At 38.6% G+C, this 15791-nt stretch overlaps 1 protein-coding gene across 1 annotated transcript in view; it reads left to right on the top strand.

Annotated features, from left to right (window-relative positions):
* Positions 1 to 15791, top strand: part of LOC124555875 (Down syndrome cell adhesion molecule-like protein Dscam2) — a 238007-nt gene that overhangs the window by 199207 nt on the left and 23009 nt on the right. The gene's annotated exons all lie outside the window — the stretch shown is intronic.

Raw genomic sequence — 15791 nt, 5'->3', positions numbered from 1 at the left:
TCATTCATTAAAGGTCACAATGGAGAAGTAAAGGCACTAGTTGACCTTAGAAAGCAGCCATTTGAGTTTGCACATAGGTGGAGTAGGAGTCAGCAAATGGATAGCTCACAGGAAATGGTCAAGTACGTGACAGAGAGAATGGACCACTCAAGGTGATGGGCAATCTGGGCAGTGCAGAATGAGTGGTCCAAATGTGAATCAGTGTGCATGGAGTCTGAAAGGAACGTGGGTGCTCCAGTGTTAAGGTAGATGAGTTTGAATTGATTGCGAAGGTCAGCCAAGAAGGCACCTCTCGGACAAATTCTGGAAGAGCCCCAAAAGGGATGGTGTGCATTAAAGTCACCGAGCAAATGATTCCAAGAGCAGCCATAATTCCTCCGTGTTGAATCTAAGGCTGCAAATGTTCCATTGGAGGAGAGTCATGATGAGGAAAGGGGAGGCGGGAATAACTGAAGGGGTGTCACCTTGATGTGTGCTGAGTGCCAGTCTTCAAAGACTCTCTGCTACAGGATGCAGAGGCTGGAGGATCTTGCTCCTTGAGATGTACAGAGGCATCAGCATTATCCTTTGGTTAGTCTTCAGAGTACAGGGCATAAAAATGGTTGACAGTGCACACTGGCAACACGGAGGTCAGCCAGGTGAGGGTATGATGCAGTGATACTGTTGAAGAGGATTTCCAAGTCGGTGAATAAGTGCCTTTGTTTGATTTCTTGGAGCCTTTGTGGTTGTCAGATGATGATTCAGATGTTTGTTGGCTGGAGGGACGCAAAAGTCTTCATGGGGGTATTCCTTCTGCCCTTTCTAGCCTGCTGATTGTGTAGCAGGTTGTTTCACCATGTGGGGTGAAAATTTAGTTGCTTTTTGCGCAGCCAGAGGAGGAGGAGATGGACATGCTACAATGACAATGACCAATTTTACAACTGCAGTGCTGAATTTGAGACCACATTTCTGCGTGGCCATGTCCTTCACAGAGCAAGGCCTAGCAAGAATGGTACTGCAAGCGGCAGATGCTAAAAAGCAGGCTTTCTGATTACCCAACAACTTGAAAGCAACAGGGTAAGGAACTTTCTCCTTCATCTGAGTCTCCTGGATGGCCAGCTCATCAAAATATATGGGACAATCTTGGGAGGAGGCTGCACAGCCGCTACTGCAATTCATACAGCAGGGAGGAGGAGGTGGACAATCGCCCTAGTGAGCATTCCTACCACAAGCTACACATTTGATAGGGTGTTGACAGGACATTCAAGTATGGTTGTAACAATGACACTGGTAGCAGCACATCAAGTTTGAATGGTATGGTTGGACTGTAATAACTTCATAGACTGCTTTCATCTTGGATGGAAGCACTACTCTATCAAACGTGAAAAAAAGAGAACGTGTGGGCACAATGATATACTACCTTTCTCATCACCTTATGGATTGCAGTGAGAGAAGTAAGTTTGGATTTCTGACTCAATCAGACCATCAAGCAGCCTAGTGTAAATAATGCCATGCAAGGAATACAGTGTTCGATGGGCCTCGGCAAGAACATGATAGCCATGAAGGAGCAAAGTAGCAAGCAGTTGTTGTGCTTGAGAATCACAAATAGTCTCCAAAGGCAAAGTGCCATTGTGTAAACAAGAATGGGATTTCACAGGGCCGGCAATGACATCAACACCTTTCTACATAATAAATGGATTAACCATAGCAAAGATCTGACCATCTTCAGTACACGAAACTACGAGGAACCAAGGTGCAGCTGGGAGGGTCTTTAATTTGTTAGCCTCATTCCGCTTATATTTACTAGACCTAGAATGAGAAGATGATGTTTTGCTCATTGTGAGAGAATCCACCATGATTGCCAGCATCTCTGATGGCATGTTCCATCCAAGAGGGGGCCCACTCAGAGCGGGTCTCACCTGTCTTAGGTGACTGTTCATACCTCAGGTCTCACCTCCCAAACACCTGACAGAGGGACCAATTGGCAATTTGGGAAGGCAATCGCTCCTCCCTGGGCCTGGCCTGTACCAGGGGAACATGCGAACCTAACCTGTTGACCTGTGGCTGGTAATCACTCATTACCCAGTCACCTGTTACATGTAAGACACTTGGTCCAGCCTTCAGGAGTTCATGGGGAGGAAGGAGAAAAAAAGAAACCTCAAACACCAGATCGGAGGATGAGAAACAAAGAAAGAAAAGAAGAAAAAAAAACAGTCAAGGGACTGTTCTATTGTCATTCTACTGAAAATGCAGAACGCATTCCCAAAAACATCCCAGCTATGTTCCCAAAGGGAGGAGGAAAGCAGTAGCAAGAGGATAGACATGCAGCATAGAAAGGAGAAGATTCTGCAAAGGCTAGGGCCTTGTGTCAGGCATGCATGAACTCACCAAAGATGGTGAGCCCCCTCGGTGTAGTGTCAATTTTGTCCACTACAGGCAGCACCAGCAAAAAGGCTCTTCCTATTGTGACCCAGCAGTAGATAACACTTAGAGTATGGGTTAACTGTGGAAGGGGCAGATACAACGCCCTGTCACATTAAAATTCTTGATCATATTGTAATTATTTTTACAAGAAAATCATGAATTCAAGATCCTTAGTGCATAATATTAATGCCTTTTCATTCTCCTGATCTCAGCATCTGTATAGTAGCAAATTTATGGTCTTGGAGTCAGTTTTCTGGGCATACAGAAGAGAGTGCAAGAGGCATAACAGTATGTTTATGTTCCTGGAGTCATCAGTGCGTATTCCTAGTGTGTGCAGTGGTAGTGTAGAGAGATGTGAAGAAACAGTGCAAAACTTATATTGTAAGTTACTTTGTGCAAACCATATAGGAACAAAAGAACATTGTACAATATGGATCGACCACATGAGTCAGTGCAGTTGCTAAGACACTGACTTCATATTTGGGAGGACTGAAATTGCTCTGTCTGGCCACCCTGATTATGTTTTTATAAATCATTTCAAGCAAATGCTGGTATAGATCATAGTTCTCACAGGAAGGCCACAGCAGACTGCCCATCCTAGCCTCATAAAAGTAGCCTTATACAGGGTGAGTCACTAAATATTGCCACCAAAAATAACTCTGAAAGTATGATAGGAGCTGAAGAAAAGTTTGTGGCACAAAAATTGCATGGCACAACAAGGTCCATAATATGACGTCGGTTTTTTGTTGCTAGGTGGGGTTGCTTCAGAGATATGAAGGTCAACTTTGCTTTTTCAAATGCCCTGCTATGGTTGGGTATTTATTTTCTGATAGTGGCTATCAAAATGTATCCAGTGATGTGTAACAGTAAGGTCTTTGAAGGTCTATGAAGGTCACAAAGGTGGCACAAATGTCCATTTACAGAAGTTGTTCAAAGTGTTGACCATTGGTATCAATGCAGTGCTTCAATCTTCTTATCATGGATTGAGTGGTATTCCTTATCACATCAGCACTTATTGAAGCATGTGCTCTGACAATTCTCTCTCGCATATCTTCAGGTGTAGTTGGAACGTCTTTATAAACAATGTCTTTTACAAATCCCAACAAGAAAAAATCCAGATGTGGCCATGACACATCTCCTCTGTGTCCAATCCAATGTTTTCGGAATTGTCTCTGCAACTCATTTCTATCCATCAATGAAAAATGTGCCAGACACCCATTGTGCTGATACCACATTCTGTCCCTTGTTCCTGAAGGTATTTCATCCAATAACAGACCTAATGTTTCTTGCAGGATGTGGTGTACTTCCTACTATTAAGATTTCCTTCGATGAAATAGGGGCCTATAATTCTGTCCTCCAGAATCCCACACCATACATTCACCAACCACTGTTTCTGGTGTGCAACTTGCTGCAGCCAACATGGATTTTCAGTTGCCCGATAGTGCATGTTATGCAAATTAACCAGTTCCACAGTTCGTGAATGTAGCCTCATCAGTAAATAAAATCAAGTTAATAAATGTGTCATCCCTCTGAAACTGAAGTTGAGCCCATTGGCAGAATTCAGTGTGATGCATACAATCCATACCCGTTAATTCTTGGTGGAGACTGATATGGTAAGGATGATATTTATGGTGATGCAGAACACGAACAACACTACTCTGGCTCATGCCAGATTCCCTTGCAATTTGACGTGAACTAACACAAGGATCTCGAACCACAGTGGTAAGAGTACCAATTTCCATTTCTTCGTTAGTAACTTTCCTTTGCCAGATATGTTTCTGATGCGTTAAACATCCAGTTGTCCTCAATTTATCATACACACATTTAAATGTGTGACATGTAGGGTGAGTATGTTGAGGATATCTTTCAATGTATATGTCTCTAGCTCTCACTGAATTTCGTTGGCATTTTCCATAAATGAGAAGCATATCAACATATTCTTTGAAGAAATACATCATTCACATTCACTTGATTCGACAATACTAGTCTTACCGTTCCAATTAGTGTTGTATTGTGAAACTGTCGAATGATGATTACGTGTCAATGGCACATTAGATGGATACGCTGTATTTGGCAAATATTTACTATTTACATGTAATATGAGAGAGAATTGTCAGAGTATGTGCTTTGATAAGTGCCAAAGTGATAAGAAATGTCTCTCAATCCATGATAAGAAGATTGCAGCACTGCATTAATGCCAATGGTCATCACTTCGAACGCCTTCTGTAAATGGACGTTCATGGCACCTTCTTGACCTTTGTGACCTTCAAAGACTTTACTGTTACACATCATTGGATTCATTTCAATGGCCGCTAATAGAAAATAAGTACCAATCTATAGCATGGCATTTAAAAAAACAAAGTTGACCTTCATATCTCTGACACGACTCCACACAGCAACAAAAACCCAATGTCATAATATTCCCCCCCCCCCCCCCCCCCACTCCCACCCCCCCCCCACCCCCCACCGTTGTCTCATGTAACATTTGTCCCACAAACTTTTCAGATACTATCATACTTTCAGAGTTATTCTAGGTGGCAATAGGTAGTGACTCAGCCTGTATATTCAATGTGTTTGTGTGTCTCAACTATCTATTTTCATTGTTTTGTGTTGATAAATCCTGTATCATTATCAGATGATCTCTGGATTAGTAAATGAATAAATAAATTTCAGCTCCAGTGGCTCCAAGCAGTGCAGACTTGATAAAAGTGAACTCTACTTCGATATCTCTGAACTTGACTTCTTGGAATGATGGTGGATGTCCAATAACATCACTTGTTGTAGAGTATAAACAAAAGAAAGCAATAGCATGGACACTTGTTTCGAATAATATCAAAGTAGAAAAAGCGGAATTCTTAGTACTTGATCTGGATCCAGAAACCTGGTATACATTACGCATTACAGCTCATAATAGTGCTGGATCAACTGCAGAGGAATACAACTTCGTAACACTTACATATGGAGGAGGTATGTAGACATTAAGCTCTTGCATACATGTTAGCTATATAGTAAGTGATCACATGAATTATAAATGGATGTGGCAGCAGTGTGTATTTAGATGTAATCAGCAGCATTAAAACATGCATTATTTGTTGAAAAACAAAGACTAAATTTACATTATGCTACTGCTACATTCACTTGTCACAAATTTTGCGTGAGAGTCATAAAATTTAGCAGTCAAGACCAAACCTGCAGGAGGAAACACACACACGTGTTATATGTGAACATAGCATGAAAATATAGATATTGAATGCAAAGTTTTCCAACATAGAAATTCCATCTTTAATAGCCAAAATAAATTTTACTAAATTTGAAGTTCTTTCCCACTGGACTGTTCATGCTGAACATAAAGAAATTGACCAATTTACTTCAGATTTTTATGTGGTACTTTAATAAATGTTTGGATATAAAAGGCAATGTCCTGAGTGACTGACTCACTCATCATCACCCAGCCCAAACCACTAAGGAAACAAACCTGAAATTTGGAGAGGGTGTTAATCTTATACTGTAGGCATAATTTAAGAAGAGATTTTTCAAAATTCCTTCCCTAAGTAGGCAAGTAGGAGATGAATATATGTTACCATTAAGGCAATTTTGAAGCAAGACCTACAAAAACTGGTATTTGGTTTCTTGGTCAGAAATAAGGAAATGCATGTTCATTTTGGGAGCTTTTACCTGTATGGGGGTGAAACAGTTGGTGAAAGTTTTATTTTATTTTTTAAAATAAATCATTATTAAAGAACAACTAAAGTATTTTAAAGCTACATTTATGAAAACTGGTGTTATAAATAAAAAAATACATATTTCAGGGTTTTTGAAAATTAATCCATAAGGGGGTGGAATAGGGCCTGACTGATCCACTGACTCATCATCATCCAATTCAAAACACTAAGAACAGAAACTTGAAATTTGGAGAAGTTGATCTTATACTGTAAGCATTGTTTACAAAGGGTCTCTCTCTAGACCTGCCATGTGGCAGTGCTCGGTCTGCAATGACTGATAGTGGCGACACGCAGGTTCAACGTATACTAACGGACCGTGGCCGATTTAAAGGCTACCACCTAGCAAGTGTGGTGTCTGGCGGTGATACCACAGAATTTTTTTGAAAATAAATCATTATTAAATAACTACTAAAACATTTTAAAGCTACATCTATGAAAATAGGTATTTTTTCAGTGTTTTTGGAAATTGAGCCCCATAGGGGAGTGAAATAGGGAATGAAAAGTTGTATGAAATTATTTCATTATGGAAGAATTTTCAGAGCTAAATAAATAAAAATTTGGTTAGAAATAAAAAAAATATGTGTTTCAATGTTTCTGGAAAGTTAACCCCTATGGAAGTGGGATAGGGGATTAAAGTTTTTAAGAAAATATTTCTTTACGTTAAAAAAAATTTTAAGCTAAATCTATAAAAATTGGTATTTCAATTCTCAGTTAGATACAAAGAAATATGTGTCAACAGATAAGAGTTTCTATGGAAGTATCACCACAAGAATGCAAAAGGCATGCTTAACAAAAACCTTGGACTCCAGCCACGAGAATCACTTTTTGGTCAGAAATATATTCAGGATAGATCATGCTTATATGGCCTTAATTACTGAGAAAAGCTTAGAAGGAGCTGCGATTTGCGAACAACATAGAAATATGAATGAAGAAAAACAAAACACTCTGTGGAGACCATACAATCTACACAAGTGAAGCAGTGGGCACTAAGCTAGTAATATACAATGGGAAAACTTTGTTAGCAAAAATTTCAGCAAGCTTGTGACTAATTTACTTCAAATTTTTAAACAATATTCTAATAAACATCCAGACAGACAGAGACTGTATATTTTTTAAATGAAAATGTATGGGTTTTCTGTTAAAACTGGCTGTAGTTTCAATGATAGTATTTCGCACAGTTTCACTCTTGATGGATGATTCATATACCATAGCAGTATACTAATCATGAGCTGATAATCCATAAATACAACTTTTGTGCTTTCTATTAAAGCTGGCTGCAAGGATGAAAACAAAACAGCACATTCTTGTGTATACAATTTTTGCATAGAATGATATGTAAGGAGAAAATATTTGCAGAAACAGTTGGTCTAATAATTTAAATGCCCTGCAGTCATAAGTAAAACTGAATGAGAGAAAGAAAATGAACCCACATGTTTTCACAGCACAGCACAGGACAGCACAGCACAGCACAATATTTTTTCTTTAACAGTGTGGCTCAAAAGAACTAAGTTCCTACAAGGACCTACACTCTTTCTTTCTGGCAGGAGAAGGAAGAACAGTATAAAAAAGCAAACAAAATTACAAGAACTGAAAGGTGAGAGGCAAGCCATCACCATATCAATGGCAGACAAGTCATAGTCTGTGCATCCATTTCCTACAGCTTGGTGACTATAATGCTTGGCAGCACTACTCTGCGCTACTATAGTGAGCATCCAAAATATCAAATAGAAGCCACCAAAATAACCTATTTTAAATGTAACATATTTTAAAAGTCAACAAGCAATATAAGAATGAATTAATAACATCATGCAGAATTAACTGGAAAGCCATAGTTTTCAGAAATATTGATATTGCCTTTCTGTCAGTATTGATCAAGTATACCTAATGTTGCTTATTTCCTACACTTAAGTCTGTAGCTATGGCAATGGTCATGAGCATATTTTTTTGCCTTCAGCAATGTATATATAAAGGTGATGTGATAATGAGTGGTCAAACATTTGTATCAATTGTTTTTGGAATATAGAAAACTATATTGTCTTATTGGCTTTTCCACAAACATTTCAAGGTTTTGATTTTTGTGGAGACAATTCTGCTAGGGAAACTAAAATATTATGTCATTAAGTCAACTATTTGTGTGTATGCAGCCTCCCCTAAAAACAGGATGCAATAGTCTCATAAAAAATCTGCACTATAGATCTGAAAAGGAACTCAGGTGTCTTGATACAAATGCTAACTCATGTTACATTATTTAATTTCCTGAAAAATCACAATGTGTGGTAAATATAGCTAAAGGTGGCATAGAATTTGTTATAGAAAAATGTATAACATTGTATAAAAAGTAGACAACTGAGGTCTTTAAGGATAAAGACCTCTTTGTATCATTATATGTGCCTCACAATAAAAATCTAGTACAATGAATAGCTAATTACAGTAAAAAATGACAATATATTCCATGTGGATATTACTTTCTTAAATATCAAAGAATGTAAAGTTCAAGGTGGAATAACAACAATATGGAAAGTATAGATTGTTACTCACCATACAGGGGAGATGTTGAGTCATGGATAGGCACTCTGAAAATAACACTAGAAACATTTAAGCTTTCAGATGAATTCGTTCCTCAGAAGTTGAATTCTCACGCATATACACAACAATATCTCATGTACATGGCCCCAGGTACCAAGGACAGACTGTAGTACCTAGAGCCATGAGGGGTGTGTGTGTGTGTGTGTGTGTGTGTGTGTGTGTGTGTGTGTGTGTGTGTGTGTCTGCACGCTTCTGAGAATAACTTAAATATTTCTAGTAGTATTTTCACTGTATAATTATAACAATTCAGAAAGGACAGATTGCTATTCACTAATATAAGAGACGTTGATTTGCAGACAGGTACAAAGATCCATATTTAAGAATAAGGAATCCCTTTCAACAGTTTGATAAGTAACTCTGATGTCCCGTATGGATGCATGAAACTCTGAGGGTTCTTCTTGCTTGGATGTTAGCACTACTTTTACTGATCTGCTTGTTACTGTTCTTGCCAGTGAGTGTGCACGTGCTATCTGTTACTGTGTAATGTGTTTGAGTGTACATAAACCTACTTCATTGGTGCAATCCTGTTTGTTTGCCAAGAATTTACCCTCTCTTCTCCTCTAGGTTTGGGTTGTGCAACAAATTATGAGGCACTAGTCTCATCAACCAATGGGTCATCCCACTTGTTGTCATCAAAGAAACCAATGAGGAATTTATGCCTCTGTGGCAATTTCAAAGTCATACAGCTTATTTGGTCTCCCCCCTAGTGTGTCATGTATGCCACTAGGTCTATAGCATAGGAATATCTGGTTAATCTCCATACACTGTTCCACAAACTGCAGGAATGCAACCTTCAGTCTAAGCTTTTCCAATACAAGGTGTTGGAAATCTTGGGCTTATTCTAAGCAAGAAGCTACGCATATGACCCATCAGTATTTAGTATGCTTTGACAAATTGAGTGTGCCTAAGACACTGAAATAACTTCAGTTGTTTTTCAGGAAATAATAATTCTCAGTTACGAATGATGTGGAAATTTTTCATCCCTCTCGCCCTCCTTCAAACAACTACAGAAGTAAAGCACCCTGTCTAAATTGGACTGTATATATAAAATTAAAGCAGCAGCTTTTCCAGCATCATAGTTAGTGGAGATTATGTCTGACAGGCCACTGATATGGTAGTCCATTCGTCCTAGCATGGAGTCTTTCCAACAGGTTGCTGTCCCAATTACATAGTCAGTTATGTTTGAAGTGGGCACAAGATCATTGTGACTGGCTGCTGAATCAATGGAAAGGTATTGCCTGGTTTGATGAATCAGGTTTTGTCTTGTACAGCATGCCATCATTAACATGAACAGTTACTTGAAGCATGCATCATACAGCAGATGCAAGCTGATAATTACAGTATTATATCTTGGGAGACATTCAACTGGGCTTAAATGGGGCCTGTCATTGTAATCAAAGGCACCATGGCAATTGTGAACCACATGAACATTACTGTAGACCACCTGTGTCCCTTCATATTTGATGTCCTCCATGATGACAGTTCCTTCTTCCAGCAGAATAGCTGTCCATGTCACAAGGTGAAATTGTGCTACAGTGGTTTGAGGAGCATCATAGTGAACTCACAGTGCTGTCTTGGCCAGAAAATTCACCTGATCGAAACTCAATGGCACACATCTTGGATGCTATTGGGTGCCAGCTTCAAGCCTACAAACAAATGGCCCATAATTTACAGGGATTACATGTCCCATGTGCAGACATCTCGTGACACATAGTTCTGGAAACATACCAATGTCTTTTTGAATCCATGCCACACGGAATTGCAGCTCTATTACATTACAAAGGTGGACAAATGTGGTATTAAACAGGAGTCATAATGTTTTGGCATATCAGTGTAGATAGGGACATCAAAAGTGCGGCCCTTGGCTGAGGATGATATGCAAAAAATCAAGTAGTAACTCTTAATAATATTTTGGAAACCTGCCTACACCATGAAACCATGGTACAGGTTCCACAGTGAATTTACAGATCTATTCCACATAATCATTGTTGGTGGATGTGATGTCCATCTGTCCCTTATGTTGTAAAAATGCGTTTACTGCACCAGAGACCACTATCCAGGCACTGACAAAAATTTTGGACATTGAAGGTCTACCTCAAACTATTTTTGCAGACATTGGTGCTCAGTTCTCATCACCACTGTTCAAACAGTTCTATAAACATAGTGATATTCAGTATTTTTACACAGTCACCATTTCATCTTTAGTCAAATGGAGAGTTGTACAGGTGTTTTAGACCTATAAACATCGAGGGTGGGACAGAAAGTTGTACTTGTTATGTCTGTACAACAGAAATGGGCATGCTGTTTTATAATGAAGCAGAAAGAAATTGCCAGTGTGGCTGATGACAGGAGGTGATAGTGCAGCACAGTAGCTGCCATCACAAATTATAATGTCTAAACCTGTAGACTTGTAAATACTTAATGTATTTGAAATCTTTAAATACATCAAGCTCAAAATAGCTCTTACATTCAATATGCTGTTCTCCAAATTGATTGATCAGTTACTCTACTGCATATTACATGCATTAGTATTTGCAACAATCAATTTAATAAATCCATTTGTAATACATGGTGTTAACTACCATGAAAATTTCCGGTTATTGACTTACATTATTTTAATTTTTTATGTCCAGAGATGAAAATTTTTCAACCCAAAATAGGAACTGTGGCCAATGCTTCTTCACTTCTCTTCCTTAATTCATCAACTGGAACAGTTACAACAAATCCATATCCAGATATTCACCACAATCACATCTGTCATCATATTCATTTGTTAGGCCCCACTTGCTCAGGTTTGCCTTCACAGGTGCTACACCCGTCCTGACATGATTGAGGCTCCTCTTAATCTTCCATCTCAAGTTCTCACCAGTTGGTATCCTCTGTAGTGGAGGATAGTCATTTGGGGGCTCAGTGAGTTCTCTGCTCAAGAATCTCTTGTGGAATTTCAGCCTTCCAGGCCCACAGGAAGCTCCAGACAAGGCATGGTGTAGTATTCATTGAAGATATGCTTAGACATTGGAGCAGGGGGGTCCTAATTTGGAATAATATGAGGGTTGGAACTTTAATAGCTTGTACAAAATAGATACATGTTTCATAGTTTTACTGACCTTCAAAGAAGTCACCAGCATTGTGTATAACCCATTGCTAGCGATGTGGAAATTGTGGGATACTCGTAGCAGTGCTAGTTGTGTTGACAGTTTGAGTGGCGTGATCCATTGCCCAATGAACCTGTAGCCGTTCTGAATCAAATGCCGTGAAGTGTTTCCTTCAGTTTAGTAACTGAGTTGAACTTACGAGGGCTTAAGTCAGGGGAGAGCAGTAGATGGTATAGCACTTAGCAGCCCCATCAGTCAAACAAATCAGTAACAGTTTGCACTGTATGTGCTTGAGCATTGTCCTGCAAACTGATGGTCAGGTCCTGCAGAAAGTGTCATCACTTCTGTCTCTAAGCTGGTCGTAGGTTGTGTTCTAATAATGAAACTCACAAATAAAGTTATTACACTAACTTTTTATCGCCCTGTTATCTCCTAATGGTGAACATTTTACAGCTGTTTTTTTTTCCCTAACAATTTGGTCAATTAACATAGGGTCATATCCATTATTAATAGCTATGGATTTTACTACAGATATTTCTTTTCCTAAACAGTCCTGTTCTAAAGGTCTGTTTACAGCATGATGGACTGCAGATTGAAATAAGACAATTTTCGTAAAAATACTTTTTCTGATAGTATTATCCGAGCAGATTCTTGTTATCCACAAACTCGCAAAATTGCCTTTGTTCACTCTGCAGTCCATTGTGCCATGAACACACCTGTAGAACAGGATTGTTTAGAAAAAGAAATATATTTAGTAAAATCCATAGCTATTAACAATGGATAAGACCCTATGTTGATTGACCACATTGTTAGGAAAGAAACAGCTGTAAAATGTTCACCCTTAGGAGATAACAGGGCAATAAAGAGTGAGGGTAATAACTTTATTTCTATTCCATTTTTGGGGAATGTATCATACAAGATAAGGAGACTTCTACAGAAGCAATATGGTTACAGAGTTGCCTTTCCATAAACAATAGCTTAAAACAAATAGTGCTCCATACTATTGGGGCACGGGAAGAACTTGGCAGTAAATCCAGAGTTTACAAAATTACTTGTAACGACTGCCCCAACTATTATGTTGAACAGATGGGTGGAACCATTAAAGTAAGATATAAATAACACATGCTAGGTAAAAATGGGGAAAACATGTACAATTTCACTTTTGCTGGACATCTAATGCTTGTACAGCATACACCCCATAAACTGGATGATGTAGAATTGCTTCATGAAGTGAGTAAGGGTTAAACCTGGACTTGTTCAAGGAATTAGAAATTTTCAAACATCTATCTCAAAAAGATGGATTTATTCTTAACAAACAGGTGCAGCTTGGAAACAAAAATTTTCTGGATTGTTTCAAACCCCTTCTTGCGCTAAAGAAATATAGTCTGGCTGACTAGAAGCTAGTTTTCTTGTCTGTTGATGCTGGTGAAATGCTCCTTTCCTAGCTTGTTGGGATTTGATGTATTTTTTATGATTGCTGTTCACAGTTTTCCACATGTATGTGTGGTTTAATTGATCTGTTAGGTTTTTATTCATGACAACCAATGGTTTCAATTTACTACAATATTATATTTGTTTCTGCTAATATGTATCCTAGTCTTTAATTTACATGAGATTCTCGCACATAACACTAGTGCCCTCTCTCGTTGGATATGTTCCTTAGTGCAAGCTTCACCTGCTTGACATTAGGACATAGCAAATTGGTGTTCGTATTTTTTATTGTACATAGGTGTTTTAATTGGTTATGATATGTTTTATTTATTAAAACAGAGGGTTTGAATTACCACAACTTTTAAAATTTTTATGTGCGTGTGTATGTATCCCGGGTTTTAATGTACGTGAATATCTCACACATACCACAAGTGCCCTCTCTTGGTGAACCTGTCTGCCCTAGTGCTTCCACACCCTCTTCACAGGCTAAGTACTGATAGTATGCCATGTTCGCATTGACCGTCTCTTCATAATTATGCTGCACAAATGAAGGTGATATTTTAATTTTAACTACTGATGATACCTTTTGCATGATTGTTTTATGCATCTCCATTGCTGGATGTGATTTTAGTAAGTGACTAAAAGTTTTTGTGCTCATAATACTTTGGTAATTTTCATGGACACTTAAAGCTATAAGTGTTTGTTTTTGTTCTATCTCAGTTATGTTGCTAAGTTTTTTGCTAATGAAGGAGTCTTCCTGTTCAGGTGTATTTTTGATTCTGATGAAGGTATACTTAGATATACCGAAACTGTGGTCAAGGATTTCAACAAATCTTTATTCTGCAACTGTTTTGCTGTTATCATTTACTGTGAAACTAAGTATATTTTAATTTATTATTTAAGTTTTCCATCTTGTATGCCAAGTGAAGTGATTTTGCCAAGGTGGGCTCTCACTAATTTTGAGGGTATGTTATCTAGTCCAGGGGCCCTGTTTTGACTTTAGTCTTTCATAGCTCTACCAGATTCTTCCTGCAGCATTGCTGTGTCCCCCTTCTCATCAAGTCAAATTCCTCTTCCCTTCCAATATTGTGTTACAGTTCATTTCCCCTTTGAATATTCTTTCCACCCCTAGATTCCTCATCCTTACTCAGTACTAACTTGCCATCTGAGCTGATGATATTCTTACAGACACTTCTGTTTTCTACATACGACTATGTTATTTTACTATAAGGGGCATTCAAATTAAACTAGGTCACTAGTGTAAAGAAACATTAACAATTTTATTAACTTAAAAATGTAGTTATACACAGTACACATACTCAAAAAGAGTCACCAAAACTGTTGGCACATTTATCCCATTGTGACACTAAACAGTCAATTCCATCCTCGAATAAGCTAGTAGGCTGCTGTCAGATCCAGGCCTGGGCCCAGTCACACACTTCATCGTCCATTGTGAATCAATATCTGTGAATAGCTTGTTTTAGAGGTCCATGGTGATTCTGCAGTTGTCCAAGACTAAATCATTCACTTCCGCAACCATTTCCGGTGTGGTGACATGATGAACCCGTCCAGGATCAGCATCGTCTTCCAGTGACTCGCACCCCTCAAGGAATCATTTGTGCCATTCCACTACAGTTGAATGACTCAGACTGTACTCACCATACACAGCCTTCATCCGTCAATACATTTGATGGCCTCCAACTCCCTCCGCCACCAAAAATCGAATCACTCCTCATTGTTCCTGCTTATTTGCCTGCATGTTCGGTAGCAGACTATAACTTGTGTGACCACCTTCTCGTCAGTGTGAAACCACACTGGCGCCATGTAAAATCAAATGGTGGGCACACATCAGTCTCTGTACCAATAGATGGCACCACCATACCCGCAGTTATATGGTGCCACATTACGTGTAAGGCAAAGGTAGATACACTGACCAGGTTTCATTTGAATGAACCTCATATATATGGCATATATCTTTTCCACAGTTATTCATGGCTCTGCAGCCTTGCATTTTTCCCCTAGCCATGCCTGCTTTGCCATTTTGCATTTCCTGTCAGTCTCATTTTCTACATGTCCTTATTGCCTCTTGACTGCTTAGCTTGTTACGTTTTGTATTTTCTCTTTTTGTCAATTGCATTCAATGATGAGATAAAAAAATTATTCGCATAGTTAAGGAACAGACATATATTGGTTTTAGTACAGTATACCTATTAGAAATAGCCTGCAGTGATTGTTTCTGGCTATTTATGTATAATATGGATTGTTCCACATTTCTGAAGGCTCTCTTTCAGGATGGATTTTGCTGAACACAATGTGTGACAAAATAAATGAATGTATGAATGGAGAAGACAATTTTATTGTGATGGGGACTGTAATTTGATAGTAAGAAAAGGGAGAGAAAGAAAAAAATTGTAGGAATGCAAGAACTAGGGGAAAGGAATGAAGAAAAAGCAATATGGTTGAATTTTGTACATAGAATAATTTAATCATTGCTATCACTTGGATTAAGAATTATGAGTGAATATCATATATGCAGAAGAGTAATGGAGACATC

The sequence above is a fragment of the Schistocerca americana genome, chromosome X (genome assembly GCF_021461395.2).
Source record: "Schistocerca americana isolate TAMUIC-IGC-003095 chromosome X, iqSchAmer2.1, whole genome shotgun sequence".
NCBI classification, from domain to species: Eukaryota; Metazoa; Arthropoda; class Insecta; order Orthoptera; family Acrididae; genus Schistocerca; species Schistocerca americana.
This window is presented reverse-complemented; position numbering and strand designations above follow the sequence as displayed.